Consider the following 24,112-nt stretch of genomic DNA (forward strand, 5'->3'; position numbering starts at 1 on the left):
TCTACAACTATTATTCAATCAAATCTGTCGCATGTTGGGCCTATTGTTTAAACTCTCCTTCAGTGTCAGTGCACATTGCATTGCTTAGTAAAGATGTCATCTAGTGACACAGTTCCCCCTAGAAATCATAAGTAACGAAAAAACAGCATTGTTTAAAACAAATGTCTGGGTTGGTTTCAACCAAATGATTTTTTGTCCTATTGTCTTCTGTTTAGTGTGATTATGATAGCTATACCTTGTCATCCCCACAAATCTATATCTAAAATACAACAAATGAAATAGACAGCAGACAGTAATACACGGAGGGGAAAGTTAGAAATTTTGGATGGACGGGATTTATGCATTTTTAGTAGATTTTATTTCTTAGCTTTCGGTATTTGTTTTTAATGTTAAGATGTTTTCTTTTATCGCTATGTTTTTAATTGTGTGTTTTAGTGTCACTGATGAGCCACAGATTATACTAAAGAACATGTTCTAAATAGATGTGTGTATCTCGAACAGTCCGATCAAAGATTTCTATTTATGAATATATGTTTTTAGTGATTTGTCGGGATGGACTCTAGCTCCATGCGTTTTTCATTATTCTTGGCAATGTGCAGTCTAGCCAAAAAAGCCACAAGATCGTTCCAGATTCAAACCATTCATGTCTAGCCTTGCCCCTCCCGTACCTCTCCTCTGATGCTCACTCACACATACGCCCCCGCCACCCTGCACCCTCTGCCATCCCACCATCCCCCACCATACGCCACCCCGTAATCCCACTCTCCCGCCAACCCACTCTCCCCTTCATTCAACTTCCCCCGCCATACCACTCCCCCCACCAACCCACTCACCTGCCATCACACTCCTTCTGACATCCCACTCCCATCCCACTCCCCCACCATACCACCCCCCACAATCCCACTCCCCCACTCCCCCACTATTCCACTCCCCCCACCATCCCACTCCCCCTGCCATCACACTCCCCCACCATACCACCCACCACCATCCCACTCCCCTGCCATCCCAAGCCTCCCGCCATCCCACTCCCCCTGCCATTCCACTACCCCCACCAACCCACTCCCTCACCATACCACACCTTCTGACATCCCACTCCCTCTACCATCTCACTCCCCCACCATACTACCCACCACCATCCCACTCCCCCCACCATCCCACTCCCCCCACCATCCCACTCCCCCCGCCATCCCACTCCCCCCGCCATCCCACTCCCCCTGCCATCACACTCCTTCCGACATCCCACTCCCCCGTCATCCCACTCCCCCTGCCATCACACTCCTTCCGACGACATCCCACTCCCTCTGCCATCCCACTCCCCCACCATACCACCCACCACCATGCCACTCCCCTGCCATCCCAGGCCCACCACCATCCCACTCCCCCACCATCCCACTCCCCCACCATCCCACTCCCCCGCCATCCCAAGCCCCCGTCATCCCACTCCCCCTGCCATTCTACTCCTTACGACATTCCACTCCCTCCACAATCCCACTACCCCCACCAACCCACTCCCTCTCCATACTACCCTGCCAACCCTCTCTCCCCATCATTCCACTCCCCCGCTATTCCACTCCCCCCACCATCCCACTCCCCCTGCCATCACACTCCTCATGACATCCTACTCCCTCTGCCCTCTCACTCCCCCACCATACTACCCCCCACCATACCACCCCCCACCATCCCACTACCCCAGAAATCCCACCCCTCCCACCATCCCACTCCACCCGCACCCTCTGCCATCCCACTCCTCCACCATACCACCCCTGCCATCCTACTTCCCCCTGCCATCCCACCCCCCCCTGCCATCACACTCCTTCTGACATTCCACTCTCCCTGCCATCCCACTCCCCCACCAACCCACTCCGTCTTGCATCCCACTCCTCCGCCAACCCACTCGCCCCATCATCCCACTCCCTCCTATTTAGATGCCGCCAGAGTACCACTAGTCCCGTTCCTGCACTGCCACCACTGGACTACTCCCACGCTCCGCTCTGGCCCCTGTTGAGTTCTGTTACTGAATAGAAGTAGTGCTCCTCGCGTGCGCTTTTCTAAAGCTTGTTGAGAAACTACAGACAGTTTCAGGAGGAATAATGGCTCTCTTCTTTTGTTTGTCTTACAGGACTGCAAACTCAGTAAGTAGCTGCTTTATTATTCGACTACAGGTTGGTACACGCCTTATTTCTGTGAGCGCGAGGCTGCCCGTGATTGGGTCAGGGAGTGTGAACTGATGCTATTTAATATATGGTGTAACGTTACCTCCCGCCCTGCCCTGCATCAGGACTGGTCACTCGATCAATATCTATAGATCTGAAACCTGCACCACTGTCACCTACTGTGTACATGTCATTGCCACGTTTAAGTGCCCCGCAAACCTCTGCGTGAGATGCGTGCATGTCAGAGTGCTTGTGTGCGTGCATGAATGACATGCACTATGTATGCATGCCTCTGGACATGTGTGTAGGCCCATGTAAGCTCGTAGGGTGGATTATCGACGACGTGTACGTCTCCCTTCCAGGGGTGTGCCATCTTCAAACAACCGTGCCTACCCATAATTCAGGCAATCCATCTGTATTGCTGGAGAGTCGATCCAAGTAGATTACCCTGGCCAGTAGTGTGATCAGGTCATTGCACTATTGCGATCCTGTTTAACGGAAACGGGGGGATTCGTAATGTCACTATAAAGTGACCTAGTGTCAAATCAACATTGGTCAGTAAGGAGGCCTAGTATCAAATCAGCATCGTCCATAGAGACTTACTCTAAAATCAGCATTGGTCAGTAAGGAGGCCTTCTACAAAATCAGCATTGGTCTCTGTGGAGACCGTGTGTAAAATCAGAATTGGTCCATAGAGATCTACCGCAAAATCGGTTTTGGTCACTTAGGGGACCCACTGTAAAATCAGCATTGCCCCTATAGAGGCCTACTGTAAAGTCAACATTGGTCCATAAAGACACCTAATGCAAAATCAGCACTGATCCCTAAGGAAACCTACCATTAAATCAGCATTGGTCCATAGAGATGTACTGCAAAATCAGCTTTGGTCTCTAAGGAGACCCACTGTAAAATCAGCATTGCCCCTATAGAGGCCTACTGTAAAGTCAACATTGGTCCATAAAGACACCTAATGCAAAATCAGCACTGATCCCTAAGGAAACCTACCGTAAAGTCAGCATTGGTGCCTAAAGTGCCCTGCTGTAAAAACCGCATTGGCTCAAAAAGATACTTACTGTGAAATCAGCATTGGTCCATAGAGATGTACTCTAAAATCAGCAATGGTCCCTAAAGAGGGCTACTTTAAAATTACACCGTTCTCTAAGGAGACACACATCTCTATGGTCCATAAGGAGATTTACTATAAAGTCAGCATTGGTTCCTAGGGAGACTCATTGCAAAATCATCATTGGTTCCTAGGGAGACTCATTGCAAAATCATCATTGGTTCCTAGGGAGACTCATTGCAAAATCATCTTTGGTCGCTGGAAGGACATGCTAATCAAGAACTTTTTGAAAACCCTAAGTATTTCTGCTTCTTGAGGGAAAACGTGCAGCGCCTGACAATCAGCATAGTCCAGTTTCTCATGTGCCTATGGAGAACAGCTGACACGCGCCCGCCTCTTAAGTTATTACATAAATAAAAATATTTTGCTGTTTAAATCATTTTCAGATCAGTTAGCCGATGGAGGAAAAACCGGTGAGTAAAGATTTAGAACATGCATGCTGATGGACAGACTTTCAGTACAGTCCAGTAGATGGCGCCACGGAGCCATGTCTGCATTTCACCACAGCTGTGTTCGTCCACAAGCCTTTGGCTATGGCAATACCGGTCTCTGCTTGATCTTGCTAGTCTGAGAAGCTGAGCTGTATCTGCAACCTCGGTGTCCAGCCGGTGCTAATGGAGCTTTGCTCGCACGTGTACTCATTGCACTGCCGTGCAAGAATATTTTATAACGCACTATACAACGCAACTGCACGTTCATAGGCTGGACCGTCGGCCTGTATGCAGGGTTCTTTCACATGCTTCCAGTCAGCTTGGACAAATATGCCCCACTTAAACTTAGACCCAGCAAGCCTAAATCCCACCTGAACAAGTGCTTTACCCCACAGCTAAAAGAGCTACGACAACTAAAGAGGAGTTGTGAAACCTCTTGGAGACTACTCCCCTCAGAAATCAACAAATCTAAACTAACTGAAACTTCATCCCAATACAAAAAGGAAATTTGCCTGGCCAAACGCAATTCCTACAATAAACGTATTTCTAATGCCAATTCCAGTATGAAGGAATTATTCACCATCCTTAAGGAACTTGAGACTCCCATACCTACTCCAGATATCTGCACCAAAGATAAAACTTGGTGCTCAGACATACAACGGGCACTCGCCGACAATGTATCCAACCTGCAAAACAAACTGGCCTTAAAAAAGGCCTCAATCAACTGTTTATCTCACAAGCTCAAAACCACTCCGGACCATCCCACTAAAGAATCTTTAGCTGACTCACCTGCACAATTTAACTTTACCAAAACATCCATATTGGAGGCTGAAAAAGTTATTCTTTCTCTCAAGCCTTCCAAATGCCAGGGTGACCTCTGCTCAGCCCAGTTGATAAAGGATGCAGCAAGAGACCTTGCCCCATTCATCTCTAAACTCCTCAACGCCTCATTTGTATCTGGCACTATCCCCACCAATCTCAAACAATCATGGGGGCTCCCGCTGCTAAAAAGGCAAACCCTTGACCCACTTTATACCTACTAACTACCGTCCCATCACGGCTATGCCCTTTCGCTTAAAAATCCTCGATAAGATTGCTTACCCCCAAATCCAAAAATATCTGGAACACTGACAATCTGGATTCCGCCCATTACATGGAACCGAGACTTCCCTTATCGACCTCAAGTCCCAAGTCGATGAGTTAAGAGATAAAGGGAAAACTGCTCTCCTTCTACTGCTTGACCTCTCGGCTGCATTTGACCTTGTGGACCAAAGATCTTATGTAGCCAACTGGATTCAGCTGCCCACTTTTCCAAACTTGCCATCACTTGGATTGAGTCATTGCTGAGCGACAGAACCATGGGAGTTTTCTCCCCATCAGCAGCAGCAGACCCCATCCCCTTCACGTGTGGTGTGCCCCAGGGATCTTGTGTCTCCCCCACATTGTACAATATATTCACCAAGCACCTTTTCAATGATTTGGACCATCTTGGTATCACCTATATTAACTACGCAGATGATAGCCAGATTCTCCTCCCACTTTCAGGGGATTACGCAAGCATTTGGCCTTGCTGAATAGAGTGTACCTCATCATCCAGGCATGGATGGCCACCCATGGTCTATGCCTGAATGATGACAAAACAGTGCTCATCATCCTCGGTACCCACGCCAACATCAAGAAACTAAACCAGGACTACTCTTCCTTCCTGATCGATGGCAACCTCATTAAGGTGGCCAAAGAGGTAAAGACCCTTGGCTTCTACATCAACTCCACCCTTTCCTTTGCCAAACAAATGAATGCTATGGCATCTGCCATGGCCTACACCTGTAAGCTCATTAGAACTGGCAAACCCTTTCTTACCAATGAGAATTGCATCATCCTGGCCAGAGCCCTTATACTCTTGAGGCTCGATTATTGTAATGCCCTCTATATCGGAGCCAACAAATTGATCATCCAAAGGATTCAAACCCTTGAAAATAACACCTTAAGAGCGGCTCTTGGTGTGGACAGAAGATCACACATAATTACAATTAGGCGCCAACATAACTGCCTCTCAACCTTTAACAACATCCAGCTCAAAACCGCTTCCCTCACCCACAAAGCACTGAACAACGCTGTCCCCAGCTACCTCACAAACAGATTCCACAGGAGAACATCCACTAGACCCACAAGACTTACCAAGGGTAACTGCCTCACTATCCCCAGATTCAAGCTCTCAAAGGTTGGTTGCTGTAGTTTCCCGGTCAAAGCTGCCCAACTATGGAACTCCCTGCCACATCCTATCGGAGACGATCAACCCTACCTTAACTTCAGAACCAACTACATAAACTGGCTCAAATCCTCTGATCTATAAGACCCCCCCCCATGTGAGAACCCTCTGCCTTTTGCTCAAGCTGGTTGAATCCAGGCAAACTTCTGAACCAACCAGCACATCGTTTATCCCAACACTATATGTTGTGCGTCACGGGATCCTTACCTCCTGTACCTCCTTCCTGCCCACTTTCTGAAGTTGCCAATTATTTCTATTAAAAGGAAAGGACCAGAAAACAAGCCTTCTCTGCCTGCCCCCAAGACTGTGGAACATCCTCCCCGTCAGCATCGGACGCGCCCCCATACTCCTACAATTCAGAAAAGAACTCGAGACCCACATCTCCAGGGAGTCTATCCTCCTCAACACCTAGGCCATCACGTCGGCCCCACACTACTTAACCTCACCCGCCCCTTCACCTCCCTTGCTTCCCTGTACAGCTGTAGCCCTCCTCTGTGCTCCTCTGAATCCTACCCCCGTTGTACATCTGTTCTGTTGTTACCTCTGTAAAGCGCTCCATTGTGCATCTGTACTGTTGTATACCTCTGTAATGTGCTCTGCTATGCATCTGTACTGTTGTGTACCTAGATGTGTACCTCTGTAAAGCGCTCTGCTATACATCTGTACTGTTGTGTACCTCTGTAAATCGCTCTGTTATGAATCTGCGCTGTTGTGTACCTAGATGTGTACCTCTGTAAAGCGCTCCGTTGTGTATCTGTATTGTTGTATACCTCTGTAAAGCGCTCCGTTGCTTCTCGAAGACAGGTCCGCGCTCAGTAAATACCGTAATGATAATCATTCCTGCTATGCGTCCCTCCAGATTGCTGAGGGCTTGTCACGTACCAGAAAAGATGCCAGATTTGACATTTCCATTAAATTCACTGATCCGAATAGACCACGCCCCTCGACTCTGCAGGCCAATAGAAAGTGTAGGTGATTGCACTGAGGGACCAGCGCAGCTTCTCGCTGCTGTTGGCATTGCCCAGATGCCACTACCATGACTATGGATTTATCTCAGAATTGTGCTTTTCTTCTTGTGTTTAGGAAATGGCCTAAGTGGAAATGGATTTCTGAACCCTGCAAAACTCCGTGAGCTCCCACCAGGACGGCACGTGGCTCCACCTGAGCTCTCGCTTTCCACGGTGCACCTGTGCCCGGCCTCCGCGGAGTGCAGGCCGTGCGTCCGGCTCCAGATCGCCCTGAACACCTCAGGTATGGCAGCAAATCGAGTGGACCTGGACTTTAGCAAGCTGTGGGAAGGGCCTTTTCCTGCACAAGGGCATTTATTTATTTTATTTGTCTATTTCTAACGCGCCATAGCCCGCAGGCATAGGACGACTCGCCCCAAACAAGCAGCACTTCATAAGAAATTGGAGCGGTGACTCCTTAAGGGTCTGCTAAAGAGCTCAGTAGACCCTTCAATCCTCACAACAATCTCTCCCCCTCACCTCAACTATCTGTGTCATGTTATAAGCCACCATAGTTATGTGCGCTATCATTAATCGTTCGCCCTGTACTATGCTCCACTGCAATCCACACGTCTTAACACGCCTTAACATCCAATGTGTACATGCATACATGCTCACATACATATGGGGATGGCTGAATAATTTTGAGCTTTGCCATCTTCAATTGCAGTTGTTCTTTTGCTAATGAATATTTATGTAATTGATCCTCCTCGCTCTCCTTTATCTCTTCATTAACCTCGCTACTCCCCCTCCCGCGTCCTGCGCTCCCAGAACCAGTTCCTTCTCTCTGTTCCCAAACCACCCTGTGCTTCGTCCCACTTACACTCCTTTACCTTGATATGATATGATAGGTTATTTATAACGCGCTTAATACCCAGTGGTTTCTAAGCGCTGACCCGGAGATCGAACCTGTGTTGCTCCATGTTGTCTTGCTTGCAAGGCGAGCACATTGCCCCTAAGCTATCCTCCCTTTGCTTGCCCGTAAGCATTGTTAACTCTCCTCCTCCATCTATCAGTTGATCCTCTACCCTGTATATCTGTCAAAATAAACTGAACACCCCCTTTCTATCTGCTCTCCCTAATACCTGGTTTTACTTTTACCCTGCTCTTTGATTTGTCTGAAAAGTATTACCCACTTGGAATTTGAACCGTTTTATTGATCTTCTGTTTGGCGCTTTCGCAAAAGCACCATAAAAAATGAAATCAAATACAAAATATCCACAACATGCAATAGACAAATTATTTAATTCAAATTTAAATTCTAAACTATCTCTCTATATGTTGATTGTGATCAAGCGGCAAGTGTTGCTGCGAAACGCGTCAACTATTTTGTTTGGGAGGGGCGGGTCTGGCGGCGGCGGCTATATGTCCTGGAGCTATGATGTGCAATTTATTATGATTAAATAAAGAAGAATTGTTCACTGAATGTGAAGTACTGAACTGAGGATTCAATTTACTGAAAGGAGAGGGCTCCCCACTGACTGGCGGTCCAGCCAAGTCCTGGAGAAATAAATAAATATAAAATGCCTTTACAGACACTCCACTTCACACCTAAATGGAGTAACGTGCTGAAGCCATAGACGTCCCGGCACTTTTATCCACACATTCAATCCATTAATGGTCCCAAACACATTCATAATAAAATAATCAATAGAAAGATTGGGGCGAGTGCTGAGAACAATGAAATGCGCACCACACCCTTTTTCCATTCTGCACTTAGTGACTCAAGCACACAATCCTTTTTATCACAAATCTATTTATCAGATATAAAGCTGTGTGGTCATTCCTATGTTCCCACAATGAACCCTCATTTGTGCTATTTGTCTTCTTCCCCTTCTCATGGCAGCCTTTATTTTGAAAGGGATTAATATGATGGTACCAGACCATGCTCCTTGGAATAATAACACTCTGGCAGGAAATAATGAATGTGTTTTTTTCTAGATTTTGATATTGTGCTTTACTTAGGATGACAAATGCAACATTCGTCTTATGACTACAATACATACTGGGAGTGATCCTGAAAATGAGCACTGTAAACTGGCTCCTCCATCAGTAGTACAGTTAAGGCCTTTTTTAAATGGTTTCTCTTGCAGAGAATATGCACCATTTGGTCCCTCAAACTGTCCTTCCTTCTTCTAAAGGGCTGCACTCAGATTATTTGCAAAGGTCTCTGTCTTCTGTGAGCACCACCACAAAGTTTAAGTTTGCTTGCCGGCTACTAAATCAGAGCATTTGTTTCAGGATGCTCAAACAGTGTGTCCAAACCAAAGGCAGAAAATAACAGACACTGTTGTAGAGCTTGCAGCCTGTAGCCTGAGCCCCTGAGCCTGTAGCCTGAGCCCCTGAGCCTGTAGCCTGAGCCCCTGAGCCTGTAGCCTGATCCCCTGAGGGAGAGAATATAATTCGTTACCTATATATATATATATATATATATATATATTTCCTTTATTCTTCGAATTTCATGTCCACATCGAATACCTGGAGGAGGATAGCACAGGGTCAACGCGCTGGTCTTGAAAGCAACACCATGCAGAGCAACAGAGGTTCGAATCCCGGTTTTATATAAAAAAAAATAATAAAGGAACATCAATCAGCCCTCTTCAATAATTAACATTTCTTCATGTGTGGGCGCCTTTCTAGTAATTTTGACCCATGAGTTCCCCGAGCCCCACTATTGGCTATTCTGGCTAGGCATGGTAAGAGTTGTAGATGTGCTAGATACATTTCTATTATTAAATTGGTAAATAACACTTACATGACAGCGCTTAGAAGCAGGAGGAATCTGGCATAAGGTGCTTCACAAAAACATAACATTATTATTGGTTAATTATAGGCACTGCCACATGTTTAGTAGTTTTCACTCCTTTGGCAATGATTATAGTGCCACAGTTTCCCCAGAGAGGCCGAGTAAGAACACTCCCTCTTGCCAAAGGAACTATGATTGTTATTGTCTCATTTGCTTCCCCCCAGGATTCCCGAAGCTGCAGGGGTTCCAGGTGCATCTTCTGAACATCCGGTCAAATCACTTCCAGGAGTTTCGAATTGTGAAACAAGTCAACACGGATGCACAAGGAACGGGACACGACACTGTAAGCAACACAGATGGTTCAGTTTGATCTCAACCCGTTGTATTGGCGGTAATAAGCAGCGGTAGAAGTGTACCAAAAAAAAGCATGGAACTGTGTTCTGTGTTGTCTCGACAGGGGATAGGGTAGGTGGAAGCCTAGTGCAATACATAACAAGGTGCTGCGGCCAGGGGGGTGGAGGGGCAGTGCAATAGTCTAAGTGACTACTAAATAAGGCTTCTATTAGAACTTTACACTTTCACAGGGACACGAATGGGGAATATGGTCGTAAAAATTAGAGCAAGGGTAAACCTAAATAAAAATAGTGGAAGACCGCTCCCGACCGTTCCCGCTCACTTCGATCACTGGATAAGGGGAATTTGTTATCTATACCATTCACTTAGATAGCAGTGCCCCCCATGGTTTATAAAGTCTTGAGGCCTGGGTGGTCTGGTGGGCGTCTGCTTTGGCTCACTCCTGCCGCGTGGAAGTGATCAGCGAAGTAGAACAGTACAGAGCGGGAGCTGAAAGTTTACCCCATGACGTAAATACCCCAAGCAATCCCAACTCACAATTAGCAAGGAGTGTTTTCAATACCACCTGCTACTCATAATGAGGTCTTCACTGTTGACTACTCTGATATTTTTTAAATTTTGGATCTGCAGGTCCCCGTCTTATGTCAATCTCTTTCAATGGGACTTGAGGTTTGAGTGGTCGGAGGCAGAAAACATCTGATCACTTTCCCTCCCATCTGATGGGGCTTCTTGGCCTTTCAGCGGGAAGGCGGTCGGCATTTGCATTATGAGCTTACAGACGTTGTGTTGGTCACTAACACACTAACGTGAACACCGGGTAGGTGTATCTTTGCGGATATGCCCACTGCCTCCAAAACAACTGGCAGGTCTGGAACCATCGGCAGTAGGAGAAGCTACAGTCCACAAAACAACTGGTGTGGCTAGGGTTTACATGAAGAAAGGCCATACACCCAGGCTAAGCATATCCTGTCCTCTGGCACCCCGGTACGAGGACATGGGAAGGATTGGCAAAGTAGAAAGAGTGGCCGTATTCAAAGTTATGGTGGTGCGTAAACCTACAGCAGAATCCAGGTTCAGCCTGCGCTCCCGCAGAGCCACCACGGGCTGCAGTTTGGGATGGGTTCTCCCCCTAAAAATGTGGATATCCCACCTGGACCTTGAACTTTCACAACATCACTCCTGAGCTGCCTTTTCCCATTCTCCAAAAAGAGTCTGCTCTGTCCAATGCCTTTCACTCTTCTTGTGGGAGCCCTTCCACACATGTTTGAGGCCACTGGATCTCACCGATGTTCCCTCAGTGTAGCACCAACCTACTACTCCTCACTTACCCTGCTTCTCTCCAACTCTTTCCAGCACAACACCCAAGCCCGCCCCTCTGGTATTTCGCATATGGACCGAAATTAATGTCGGTTTCAAACATGGCTTCCTTCCCCTCATGTGGGTACAGGGTTCTACAGCCATGAGCGAGTGTGGTGCAAACCTACAGGCCTAACCCAGACCTGGTCTCCAGTACAGACCACCAGCAACTGCCAATTGGACTGCACCCTTTATAAAACGATTCACCCATTACACCAGGGAATTGGAATGATATAAGGCTGTCCTCCGGTGTTCACTGCACATGGCTTCTAAAGTCTCCGTCAGTTACTGTGAGCTCTGTCGAACAAGGCAATATCCGCCTGTTGTGATGCACACAGCGACTCCCATTCCGTCCACTGTGGAACAATGCACCAGAATAATTAGATATATAAGCCTTCACCCTAGTATCCCAAGCAGTCCCATCAAAGCCATTGCTGACTTGTTTCACGCGCTGTCAGGAACTTCCACGCTTGGGCAGCAACACTTTTTTGATTTGTTTTTCTCAGGCCTTTGAGAGTGTGCGCTCACGGGGGACTGGGTGCTCACCCCCGTTTGAAAAACTCAAATGCGGCCCGGCCACCCAATAGCTGGAGGGAGAAGGGCCTGAACGCCCAGAAACAACACAATGAAGGCCGTTTTGTATTATCTATTTCATGTTTTATAATGCACCCAGTGGTCGAAGTGGGTGGGAACGGTTGGAAGCGGTGCTCCTCTACTTAAATTCTTTTATTTTTTTTACTGTTGCTATACTTTTATTCTCAAAGGAACACATTCCGGAATGGTTTCGTTTTGAGATAAAAGTGTAGGAAGAAGTTGAAACTTGTATTTCAGTGCACTTTACTGAACATTTCCTTAAACAGCAGGTGTGCTTGTTTGGGAGCTTGGATTGCACGTGGGAGGGGGCGTGGCAATGGGTTTTGTGGGGAGGGGAGATGGACCACCAGGGAACATAGTAAAGTCAATGAAAGCTCTGGGTATACTTGGAGCACCCTAAGGATTAACTTGAGGATGGTTGTGAGCAAGGTCTTTGTGCTCTAATGGGTGCTTGTAGTGGTGGGTTGGATGGATCAAGGTGCCCTGGGAGGGATGCATGAGCTTTGAGTGTTGACGCACAAGGCCGAGAAGTGTCTCAAGAGTGAGTACTCTATGGTTTCTGAAGATTAAATTCTTTTGAAAGGCGTTGGGCAACATATCATCTTAAAAAGAGAGCCATGCTGAGTATTAGCAAGGCAAGCCCTATTCTGGTTGGGAGGGGGAAGAGCGAACAGCAGAGATGGAGCAGTTGCGTGAAGTCAAAGCCATTGAACCCAACTAGAGTTGTGAATGGTTGGCTCCAGTAGTCCTGGTTCAGAAACCCAACATCACAATATGCATGTGTGAGGATCACGAACATGTGGCTAGATGGGCACATGCTCTCTAACATTTCATAACATTAGACAGCCATGAGCTCAAAATAATGTTTTCAGCTTGTTGCCCTTTGGTTTGGCTTGTGGTGTGGCTGATATTCAAAGAATCATAAAAGAGCTGTTTGCTGGCATGCCAGAATACATACATTCCAGGATGACATACAGATTGCGGGTCTGACTGAACTGTGGCATGCCACTAGCCAGCAACACGCCCTGAGTATACTAACCAAGAAGCTTCAAGCTTATAAGCTAGACAGGTGTAAGGGGTCCTGAGTATGATGACCAAGAATCATCTAACATTAAGGCTAGACCGGTGTAAGGGGTCCTGAGTATACTAACCAAGAAGCATCAAACATATCAGCTGGACTGGTGTAAGAGGACCTGAGTATACTAACCAAGAAGCATCTAAACTTAAGGCTAGACAGGTGTAAGGGGTCCTGAGTATACTAACCAAGAATCGTCTAACATTAAGGTAAAAAATAAAAGGGTTTGTGCGCAGGAGTGCGGAAGGGAGACTAGCTGGAGGAGGAAACAGTGAGGAAGCGGGTGCATGGTAACACCGCTGAAAGTCCTGAGTATGCTTACCAAGAAGCGTCTAACCTTAAGGCTAGACTGGTCTAAGGGGTCCTGAGAATTCTAACCAAGAAGCATCTAACATTAAGGCTAGACAGGTGCAAGGGGTCCTGAGTATACTAACCAAGAAGCGTCTAACCTTAAGGCTAGACTGGTGTAAGAGGGTCCTGAGTTTGTTAACCAAGAAGCGTCTAACCTTAAGGCTAGACTGGTGTAAGGGGTCCTGAGAATTCTAACCAAGAATCGTCTAACCTTAAGGCTAGACTGGTGTAAGAGGGTCCTGAGTATGGTAAACAAGAAGCATCTAACATTAAGGCTAAACCAGTGTAAGGGGTCCTGAGTATACTAACCAAGAAGCGTCTAACCTTAAGGCTAGACCGGTGTAAGGGGTCCTGAGTATACTAACCAAGAAGAATCTAACATTAAGGCCAAAAAGAAAAGGGTTTGTGCGCAGGAGTGCGAAAGGGGAGACTAGCGGGAGGAGGAAACAGTGAGGAAGCGGGTGCACGTTAACAACGCTGAAGGTACCACATTGTTGCCCACATGATCCATTCCATTCTGTAGTTGCTTATCCAGTCCTGTTTTTTTTCCTTTGAATTCTGGGACTTGTAGTTCCACATTTCCCATGATAAAACTCATACTACAAGTCTCAGAATGCAAAGAAAAACCATGACTGGATAAGCACCAACAGATTGTAATGGATCATTTTGGCAACTATGGTACCCGAGAGGCTTGCGGGGTGCAGATGCCAGTGGGTGGATGACGGGCATGTGAGAAGGGTGGCGGGGTGCAAGAAAAACAGGAATGAATTCCTGTTCCATGGAATCATGACTGAACCATCGCCATGCGGCAGAAGGAGGATGTACATCCTGCAAAAGAACCAAATGGCTGGAGGCAGAAGGCCCTTAACGCCCAGAAACAATGCAGTGAAGGGTATTATTTATTTTTTTTAACATTTATTCCATGTTTTAAAATGCACCACATGCTCACAAGACACGTCAGGGTGCAGGGAGCTAAAAGATAATGCACAAAGCCTAATGGAATTTTGTATTATAGTGGGGAAAGGCAGGGTGCTCAATCTGAAAATAGAGAAAGGACTATGGCAGGGTAGATTTGACTGACTCTCAGGCCCACCGGTCTGTTGGGATATCTCCTATATTTGGAAAGGCCAGCCTGGATTGAATGAACTGAAGCTGCCAAGTGGAAATAAGAGTAGGGTCTTGTTTCCACCAAACGAGTCCAACAAATGAGGCCAGGCGGGTAAGTCAGGGGCAACACGTTTATCTTGGAAGCAAGACAACACAGAGCAACACAGGTTTGAATCCTGATCCCGTGCTTCGAAACTGGTCTCTGGTATTAAGCGCATTAGAAAAGGTGAGTTCATTAAATGATGCCAGCGGCTTATGCTGCCATCAGAGGCGGGCGGGATAGATTGGCTAAATGTCATTGAAGTGCCATGCTTGTGTAAGGTAACCGGCCTGCCTGTACTAACGCCCTGATTCTGTCCTTCTGCTCCCCCGCGCAGTGGCAGGTGCAGTATGACTGCTTCGAGGCAGAGCCAGGAAGCAACGTGTCCGCCTCCATCACTACCCTGCCGCAATACAGCGTCCCGGTCACTGGATACCACTTCATACCATGGAACGATTCTGGTGAGAAGATGAAGAGGAATCGCTATTATCCCTGATAATTAGCATTTTACCTGTCCAAAAATATGGATTGTTGACTGTCTCGCTCAGTATTAGTTTGCAAAAAGCAATTCTTAGTTTGTCCAAGAGGATTGGTTTCTTGGAATCATGGCCCTGTTTTTCCTTTAGCGGGCATACATTAAGCAACTTCATTTAATGTGCATATTTGACCACAATGACATTTGGTAAAATCATTCACAATAGTGATTTCGTTTTCTGATCTTAGAATATATGGTTTGCATCCTGACTTTATAACCTGAAGGAAAGGCCATTTTCTGCTTTCACTGTACGCAGGAATGGCATACTATACCGTTGCCTTGTTATGTTATATTTTCTAATATTTATTCTGCACCCATCACCACCGTAGTGGTTTTTACGGCACCCGGCCTTGTCCGGAAGGTGGCATATTGTGACTATGCCAGGGTGTCGTCAGACCTTTGTCTGTGGAAAGGAAGGTGAGGTTTGGGGAGGAGGTGATAGGAAAGAGAAACTAGACCATAGAATGGCCAAAATGAGAGAAGAGGGGTGCGAGGGAATGTGGTTGTCGAAGTAGGGATTTATGTTTCGCAAATGTAATAAGTTACCCTGAGTGTAGGTGCCTGATATTTAAATGGTTTTAAGGAATCAGGTTTATTTTTGTTGTCCTCCTGGCATTTTTATTTGAATAATTTTGTTAATTGTTCTTCTTGAAAGGTCGATGGCTCATCTGTTGACAGATTTAGGCTTTAAACTCGCCATACTCTGGAGGATAGCTCAGGGGCAACGTGCTCGCCTTGTAAGCAAGACGACGACGCGGAGAAACACGGGTTCAATCCCCGGGTCCCCACTTAGAACCTCTGGGTATTAAGCGCGTTATAAATAACCAATTACAATACTAGTGGAGAAAGATTTGGACTCTTTGCCTTGAAGAAGCTGTGGAAAAGGTGAAACATTTGCTCTCGATGGTAACAGTTCTTTAGAGTTTGGCTTCCCCCAAGTCACTGAGATGAGGTCACCACTTGATTTGTTGTTACAATAAGGCCATTCCAGGTGGCTGTCGTTTAGTATAGTTTTCCTTAGACCTACGTGTAGGGTAAAGAAAGATGGGCTCAAACTTGTTACCGGGCTTCTTCTTTGCCCGCGACTCTTCCCGGGGTAAACGTGGTGGAGTGGCAGTGAAATGAGGCAATACCTAATGTTGTCCAATGTGATGAAGTCCGAAAACAAGCTCTTTAGTTATAGGCCGGCTGACTTATCACATTTCCTAGAAGCTGCAGAAGTAACAATTGTGCGCATCTTGCCCCCAACAATATCTTTTGGCCAAGGATAGTCCCTCTGGTGATAGGTTAACAGAGCAGTCATGACAGTTCAACAAGGAAGGTGCAGGAAAGGCAGGCAGTGACCCCTACCTAAGAAGGTGACTTGGGGACCCATGTCAACGTCATTTCAGTGCAGAAGCGCTAATCCAACACTGCAGATACTGTCCAGCTAACACTGCATCTGTAAGTGCAATGTCCGTGGCCAGCAGTGCAGTGGTGGCCCATCGGTTCAGCAGCAGGTAAGCCAGGGGACCCGCAACATTTTATTTTATTGCTTATAACGCAGACCTAGCTTAAGAGCAGCATAGCGCTTTACAACGGGATTGTGGCAGAATTATGCCTGGAATTTACATACATTTACACAGTACTGTAGGTGGCGGGAGAGAGGGATTTTTAGTCCTCCTGCAGGTATTCTTGAAACAGCCAAATCTTTTGTTTTTTTCTGAACTCAAGGATGGTTGGGGCATTTCGAGCCTCTACCGGGATTGAGTTCCAGATGTTTGGTTGTGGCAGGAAAAGGGCTGCTTGTGAGTCTTCTCTTTGCGGGCTAGCTTTCACTCCAACCTTTTGATAGTTTTGCTACGTGAGGTGCGAGAGCTCCCCCGAGGTGTGAAGTTTAGCCACCAAGTCTGTAAGTGATCCTGGCGGGGAGGGGGGGAGCCAGTGAAGTGTGTGCAGTGTTGGGGAGATACAGTCGAATTTGTGGGCACTTGTAATGAGGCAGGCTGTGGCATGGTGTGTGGCTTTAAGAGGGGGGTGCATGCATGCAGCTGGAAGCCCAGTAAGGAGGGAATTTCCCCCTGAGGGCCCTTTAGGACGGGATCACACAGATATATTCTGTGTCCAAATAACCAAACCAACTCAGGAATATGGCCAAGTACTGTTTATTAACAATTATCTAAAAGGAGTTACAAGGAAACATCAACAGCATGTAAGCCCAGGCCCAGGTGAAAGGAGATGGGGCATGACACTACCTGGCCACCCAATTAGCCCAGCATCTTTCATCGCCCATGCCCTCTGCCATGAAGATTGTCTTTGAATTTGGCCTTGCAAAGTATCCGTCTCTCGGAATACATGGGAGTGAGGGCCCTCACTATTGTGTTCTGGGACTCCAAGTTCAAACTCTATTTTCATGCTTGGCTTATGTGACTGGGGACCATGATTTGGTCCATTTTGCAGCTTTTAAATGCTCTAAATGAATTAAACTTGGCACTCTTGGTGTTCTTTCTTTGTACCCTAACAAGGGATAATTCATTGTTTGCAAGTTCGTCCATTTCCAGAATAGATAGCTGACCTTGGCCGCTTCAGTCTTGACTCCAGGCCAGACAACCTTGTCTTGCAGCTCCGCAATTCCATTTATTCTTGCTGCAACACATCCCTCTCTTCTGCTTCACTGGTCCTGACTTACCAAATTCATGATACCGATGTCCAGGTTCTATACAATGGTGGCTTCGCCTGTGTTCTATTCACTACATATAACCAGCTTCTATGATGTCTTGGTCTATATTGTGTTTCAGCACCTGTACATTTATGTAAAGGTTGATTTTCTGTAGCACTTCGTGCACATGTAATCTTCTTCCTTTACATGTGAGAGTTCACTCGATTGCTTACTTCGTCATTAGTTTCTTTAGGATCTATACATCCTCTTCGTTCAGTATCTCGGCCCGTCGTGCAAACTTTCTGTGACGTCACTGGCTTCTTTTCTCTGCTCCTTTTCATATTCCCTCAGGGAGTTCCTCAATCAAGTTGTCAACCCTTCGGGAATACATTCGATAGGGTTGTCTTAATGGGTATCTTTTTCCAAACACACGCTGCAGTAGTGGCACACCTCTGGTGCCAAACACGGCACAATCTCCGGTCTCCAACATATGGGAGGTAGGGAGTAGGGTTTCCTGCAGAGGCAAGCAGCTGCTCCTCTACAGATGTGTGAGATAAGGTTTGGACCACCATATGGAATTCATTCAAGGGAATTAAGGGGTTTATTTTGTAAAGTGTGTGTATCTGTAGCTGAGCGTTTTGTGCCTTTTTGTCAATGTGCTTTTAGAAGGAAAGGCTACTGTCAACAATGAAGCTCAGGGATTTGCCCGGGTTTGGCTGCATAGGGGTTAATCCTTCCATGCACATGTTATCCAGCCATTGCTGCATGACTTGTTGTCTGGTGGGCGGCCCAATGAGGACAAATTCGGTCATGGTTGGGTTCAGTTTAAGGTAAGCATTTGGCATCCATGTTTTGATATTAGCCAGGCATTCGTGGAGGCGAGCAATGTCTGTGGGGTCACTGACCTTAAGGTACAGCTGAGTATCGTCAGCCTACTGATGGATGGCTATGTTGAGGTCATTAAGGAGGATTCCAAAGGGTTCCATGTATAGATAGATGATTCGGGAGAGAATGGAACCTTGTAGGACCTCAAATGTGACTTGGAGTCAGTTGGAACTAAGTAAACGCATCTGTACAACTTATTTAACGAATTAAGTAATTTAGCCTTAGAAAATACCCTAGCTGGTCAAAACACGTGTTGGTTGTTCTTTTGTATCGTGTGCTTATATTGAAATGTATATAAAATAATAATGTTGCTTTAGTTGCTTTAATTTGCCCGCCCCCCTCCCTCCACTTAAATGCTTTGACTTTGGCGCTTTGAGGGTTTAGGTTTTTTGTTCTTGGAATAACCATAGTTATATGCAGGGTGAGGGTTTCCATCTACATTGCCTACGCACAAGCAGCCCAGAGTCCTTGTCTTAGTCCACAGGTCAGGCGCAGTTTGAGAGCTGTTGTTACCCCACCCTCTTCACCCAATCACTGATAATGACACTCTCTGGGGCCTTTATATTCTGCTGGTTTGCATGAGTTGCCCATATGTTGGCCTCTGTGAACACCTCACGTCTCAGAATAGACATTAACTGTCGCAATTTCTTTGAAAAGGGTTTGCTACTCGAATGCACACATAAATCCCTCTATTACTGCAGTTCTGTTGGGGGGGTGCGGTGGAAGGGGTTATATAGTGCCTTCAGTGAGGTGCCGGCAACCTGCCCGAGCCGTAAACAGGGGGGTAATGGAAGGAGCACGAGGGGTGTTCATCGAGCTGTATGTATTTGTTGGAGTTTTGTGAAGCGCTTCACGCTTGCCAAAGTGGGTCATAGCTGAGAAGAGGAACTTTGGGTGAAAACAGGGGTGTTGCTAGGTCTGGAAAAGATCCGGGGCTATGCTAATGTCGGGACTGTCGGGACTGGGGGCTAGATATACTTTTGGCTGTAGCCCCTAAGCTTCTATCTGGGTCTACAACCAAAAGACCCAGGGCTATAGCCACCCCCAGCCCTACCCCCAAGCAACGCCTCTGGGTGCAAATCATAGCTGGGGGGACAAAGGAGAACAGTCTGACAGGAGCTTTCAAAGCTCAATGTAAAGCTACATTCCATGGAGGAATAGGTACCACTTATTTCCAGAAGATGCCCCCCCCAAACGCACACTAGAACCCCTGTACAGGCATTCAATAAAATCAGAGGCAGGGAGATGTGTTTGCAGCATGCAGAGTGAATGCACGCGAGAACAGCCGAGACCATGCTTGTGAACTAAAGTGCATGTTTACAGGATCTTTGGTGGAATTGCACAGGTCTGATTGCAGCCTCTTCAGGCCACACCCACTTAACCTTCGGCCACAGCCCCTTACTAGAGCCCCGCCTTGTGGCTGTGCATCCCAGTTAAAGCGCTGTCTATACACACTAAATGACCCTGCTATGGTGTTGTGCAGGTGACACGCGGCTTCCTTCCACTGACTGCCACACGTCGTTAGTGTCTGACGTGTATGTGTTTGGGCTCGAGAGCTCCAAAGTGGCCTATGACCGAGACGCAGACCGCAACTCACAGTTCTGCGCTACTGTTAAAAGACGCCGGCCCAAACACTGGCTCCCCACACCCTGTCCGGCGCTTCGCTGCTCTCGAGCTAGGTCTGCACTTTAAACAGGAAAATAATATATGAACCTGGAAACTTTATTATAATGAGAGGTCTGCTGCCATGCAATAAAATCCATAATTCATTAATTTGCTTATTCATAATCAAATGCTGTGGCGCTTTGCTCTTCCTCTCCTTGATCGCAATATAAAATGCCCCAGACCAAGGAACATCCAGTCATAGGTGGTTGGCAGGATTCTGTTCTAGTGCCATTACACGGTGTAGCCACCCGAGCTCTTCTGTGACAGGTGCAGTGTCTTTCGAACAGTCCCATTGGCTGAATCATTTCAGCCAATTAGATTAAGAGAAGTGCTGGGACAAAGAGGAAGTCGGGGATGAAACCATCTGGCAATAACTTTGAGTTCAGTATTCCTCCTCTGGGCAGAAAGAGGGGAATCCTATGAACTCTCTGGTGTTTCACAGAACAGCAACTGGCTGCAAGGCCAGGGATGGGGCATCGCTGATGGGCGGCCGGACTGCCACCTGCAGCCCATCCCCACATTATGAGGAGCCTGCAGCCCAGAGAAAATCAGGGAGAGGGCAGTGCAGGGGAGGGTTGTCTCTCTCTGTAGGAATCCTGTATGTTTGTAAATGGCAATAGAACATAGCTGGCTGGTGTTTACTCCTAGTTGCAGCAGCGTTGCATGTGGTATTTGTGCTCCATTGCTTGCTCCTGTGTAGGTTATTAGTGGTGCTTGCTCCTGTTTGGGTGGCAGTATTTGCAGTGTCTGGGATCCGTTGCTTGCTTCTCTGTAGGTTATTAGTGGTGCTTGCTCCTGTTTGGGTGGCAGTATTTGCAGTGCCTTGGATCCGTTGCTTGCTTCTGTGTAAGTTATTAGTGGTGCTTCCTCCTGGTGGATTGGGAGCACTGTGGTGCCTATGCTGTTGCTTGCTCCTGCATAGGTTATTAGTGGTGCTTGCTCCTGGTGGAGTCCGAGCACTGTAGCGCCTGTGCTCTTTTGCTTGCTCCTGCATAGATTATTAGTGGTGCTTGCTCCTGGTGGGGTGGCAGTATTTGTGCTGCCTATGATCCGTTGCTTGCTTCTTTGTAAGTTATTAGTGGTGCTTGCTCCTGGTTGGGGGGCAGTATTTGCGCTGCCTATGATCCGCTGCTTGCTTCTGTGTAGGTTATTAGTGATGCTTGCTCCTGGTTGGGTGGCAGTATTTGTGGTGCCTATGATCCGTTGCTTGCTTCTTTGTAGGTTATTAGTGGTGCTTGCTCCTGGTGGAGTGGGAGCACTGTACTTATGCGCTGTTTCTTGCTGCTGCATAGGGTATTAGTGGTTGTTTGCTCCTGGTGGAGTGGCAGCACTGTGGTGCCTGTGCTCTGTTGCTTGCTCCTGAGTCAGTTATTAGTGGTGCTTGCTCCTGGTGGAGTGGGAGCACTGTGCTTATGCGCTGTTTCTTGCTCCTGCATAGGGTATTAATGGTTGTTTCCTCCTGGCGGAGTGGCAGCACTGTGGTGCCTCAGCTCTGTTGCTTGCTCCTGCATAGGTTATTAGTGGTTTTTGCTCCTCCTGGTCGAGCAGAGTTGCATGTGGTGTCTGTTTTCTGATGCTTGCTCTTGCGTAGGTTATTAGTGGTGCTTGCTCCTGGTGGAGCCGGAGCACTGTTGTGCCTATGCTCTGTTTCTTGCTCCTGCGTAAGTTATTAGTGGTATTTGCTCCTAGGTTGGGGCGCGATCGCATGTAGTGCGTGTGTTCTGTTGCTTGCTCCTGCATAGGCTATTAGTGGTGTTTGCTCCTGGTGGGTGGAAGCACTTGTGGTGCCTATGCTCTGTTCCTTGTGCCTGCATACGTTATAAGTGGGAGTTGCACCTGGGTGGGCGCAGAATCACATGTGGTGCCTGTGTTTAGTTTCTTGCTCCTGTGTAGGTGGTTAGTGGTGCTGGCTCCTGGTGGAGAGGGATTACTGTGGTGCCTGTGCTCTGATGCTTGCTCCTGTGTAGGTCATTAGTGGTGCTGGCTCCTGGTGGAGAGGGATTACTGTGGTGCCTGTGCTCTGATGCTTGCTCCTGTGCAGGTTATTAGCGGTGCTTGCTCCTGGTGGAGAGGGATTACTGTGGTGCCTGTGCTCTGTTGCTTGCTCCTGTGTAGGTTATTAGTGGTGCTTGCTCCTGGTGGAGCGGGATCGCTGTGGTGCCTATGCTCTGTTGCTTGCTTCTGTGTAGGTTATTAGTGTTTGTTAATGGGTGGGGGTGCAGCCACATGTGGTGTCTGTGCCCTGTTACGTGCTCCTGCATAGGTTATTTGTAGTATTTGGTCCTGGGTGGGCCATCTGTAATGCTCCCACAGTGGTTCCTTTGCCTTTTAGGGGTGTCTTTTGTGATGAGGACACAGTGATTTGGAGTGGGATGCTTCAAGTGGGTTGGCGACTGCCGGTACCCCTTGCTAACCCGCTCAAACACCTACTGCCCACCATATACCAGTCACCCTGACTATCCTATTTAAAAACATCGATTGCGCACCCCGCTAATACACACCGAAAACCATCAGGACCCTAATTTATTGACATATTTGATGTTGTATTAGCACACCACTTGCAACATCACTCCCACCAGCTCATATAACACAGTTTAAGGCTAGGCATTTTCAAACTAAGGGGCATACATATCTCCCTTCTAAATACACATACCTCACGTGCTTCCAGCACTCATGACCTATACGCATACCTGCACACAGTGCCACACAAATCACCTAGAGAAATACCTGCACACAGTGCCACACAAATCACCTAGAGAAATACCTGCACACAGTGCCACGCAAATCACCTAGAGAAATACCTGCACACAGTGCCACGCAAATCACCTAGAGAAATACCTGCACACACAGCCTTGCAAATCGCCTAGAAACTCACAAAGCCATAAAAGTATCCTAGAAACGTTCCTGCATAGAGTTAAGCAAATCACCTAGAAACATACCTGCACACACAGCCTTGCAAATCACTTAGCAACATACCTGCACACAGAGATAAGCAAATCACATAGAAACATACCTTCACACAAAGCCTTGCAAATTACCTAGAACTTACAGAACCATGCAAACCTAGAAACATTCCTGCACACAGATGCAAGCAAATAGCCTAGAGACATACCTGCAGAGTTAAGCAAATCACCTGTAAGTATACCTGCACACAGTGCCACGCAAATCACTTAGAGAAATACCTGCACACACAGATTTGCAAATCACCTAGACACTCAGAGCCATGCAAATCGCCCAGAAACATTCCTACACACAGAGTTAAGCAAATCACCTAGACATACCTGCACACACAGCCTTGCAAATCATTCAGAAACTCAGAGCCATGTAAATCTCCTAGAAACATTCCTGCACACAGATGTAAGCAAATCACCTAGAGACATACCTGCAAAAAGAGTTGCGTAAATCACCTCAAAACATACATACACATGCAAACATTCAAGAACGTACTTGCACACAGAGCTGCCCAAATCACCTGGAAACATACCTGCACACAGAGACTTGCAAATCTCCTAGAAACATACCTGCAAAAAGAGTTGCGTAAATCACCTCGAAACATACATACACATGCAAAACATTCAAGAACGTACTTGCACACAGAGCTGCCCAAATCGCCTAGAAACATACCTGCACACAGAGCCTTGCAAATCACTTAGAAACTCATAGAGTCATACAAATCTACTAGAAACATTCCCTCACACACACAGCCTTGCAAATCACCTAGAACTTACAGAGCCATGTAAATCTCCTAGAAACATTCCTGCACACAGATGTAAGCAAATCACC

The 24,112-nt window shown here is 47.0% G+C and overlaps 1 protein-coding gene across 1 annotated transcript in view; it reads left to right on the forward strand.

Moving 5' to 3' along the window:
- The first annotated feature begins 2,083 nt into the window (after nucleotides 1-2,083).
- Nucleotides 2,084-24,112, forward strand: part of IL17RE (interleukin 17 receptor E) — a 102,430-nt gene continuing 80,401 nt past the window's right edge. Inside the window, exons 1-4 of the mRNA XM_069643262.1 lie at nucleotides 2,084-2,132; nucleotides 7,060-7,227; nucleotides 9,954-10,072; nucleotides 14,944-15,067. The gene's annotated coding sequence lies outside the window, so the exon portion shown is untranslated. The remainder of the gene's footprint in view (nucleotides 2,133-7,059; nucleotides 7,228-9,953; nucleotides 10,073-14,943; nucleotides 15,068-24,112) is intronic.

This window comes from Ambystoma mexicanum, chromosome 2p, assembly GCF_040938575.1.
Source record: "Ambystoma mexicanum isolate Mex_15411 chromosome 2p, UKY_AmexF1_1, whole genome shotgun sequence".
Classification (NCBI taxonomy): Eukaryota; Metazoa; Chordata; class Amphibia; order Caudata; family Ambystomatidae; genus Ambystoma; species Ambystoma mexicanum.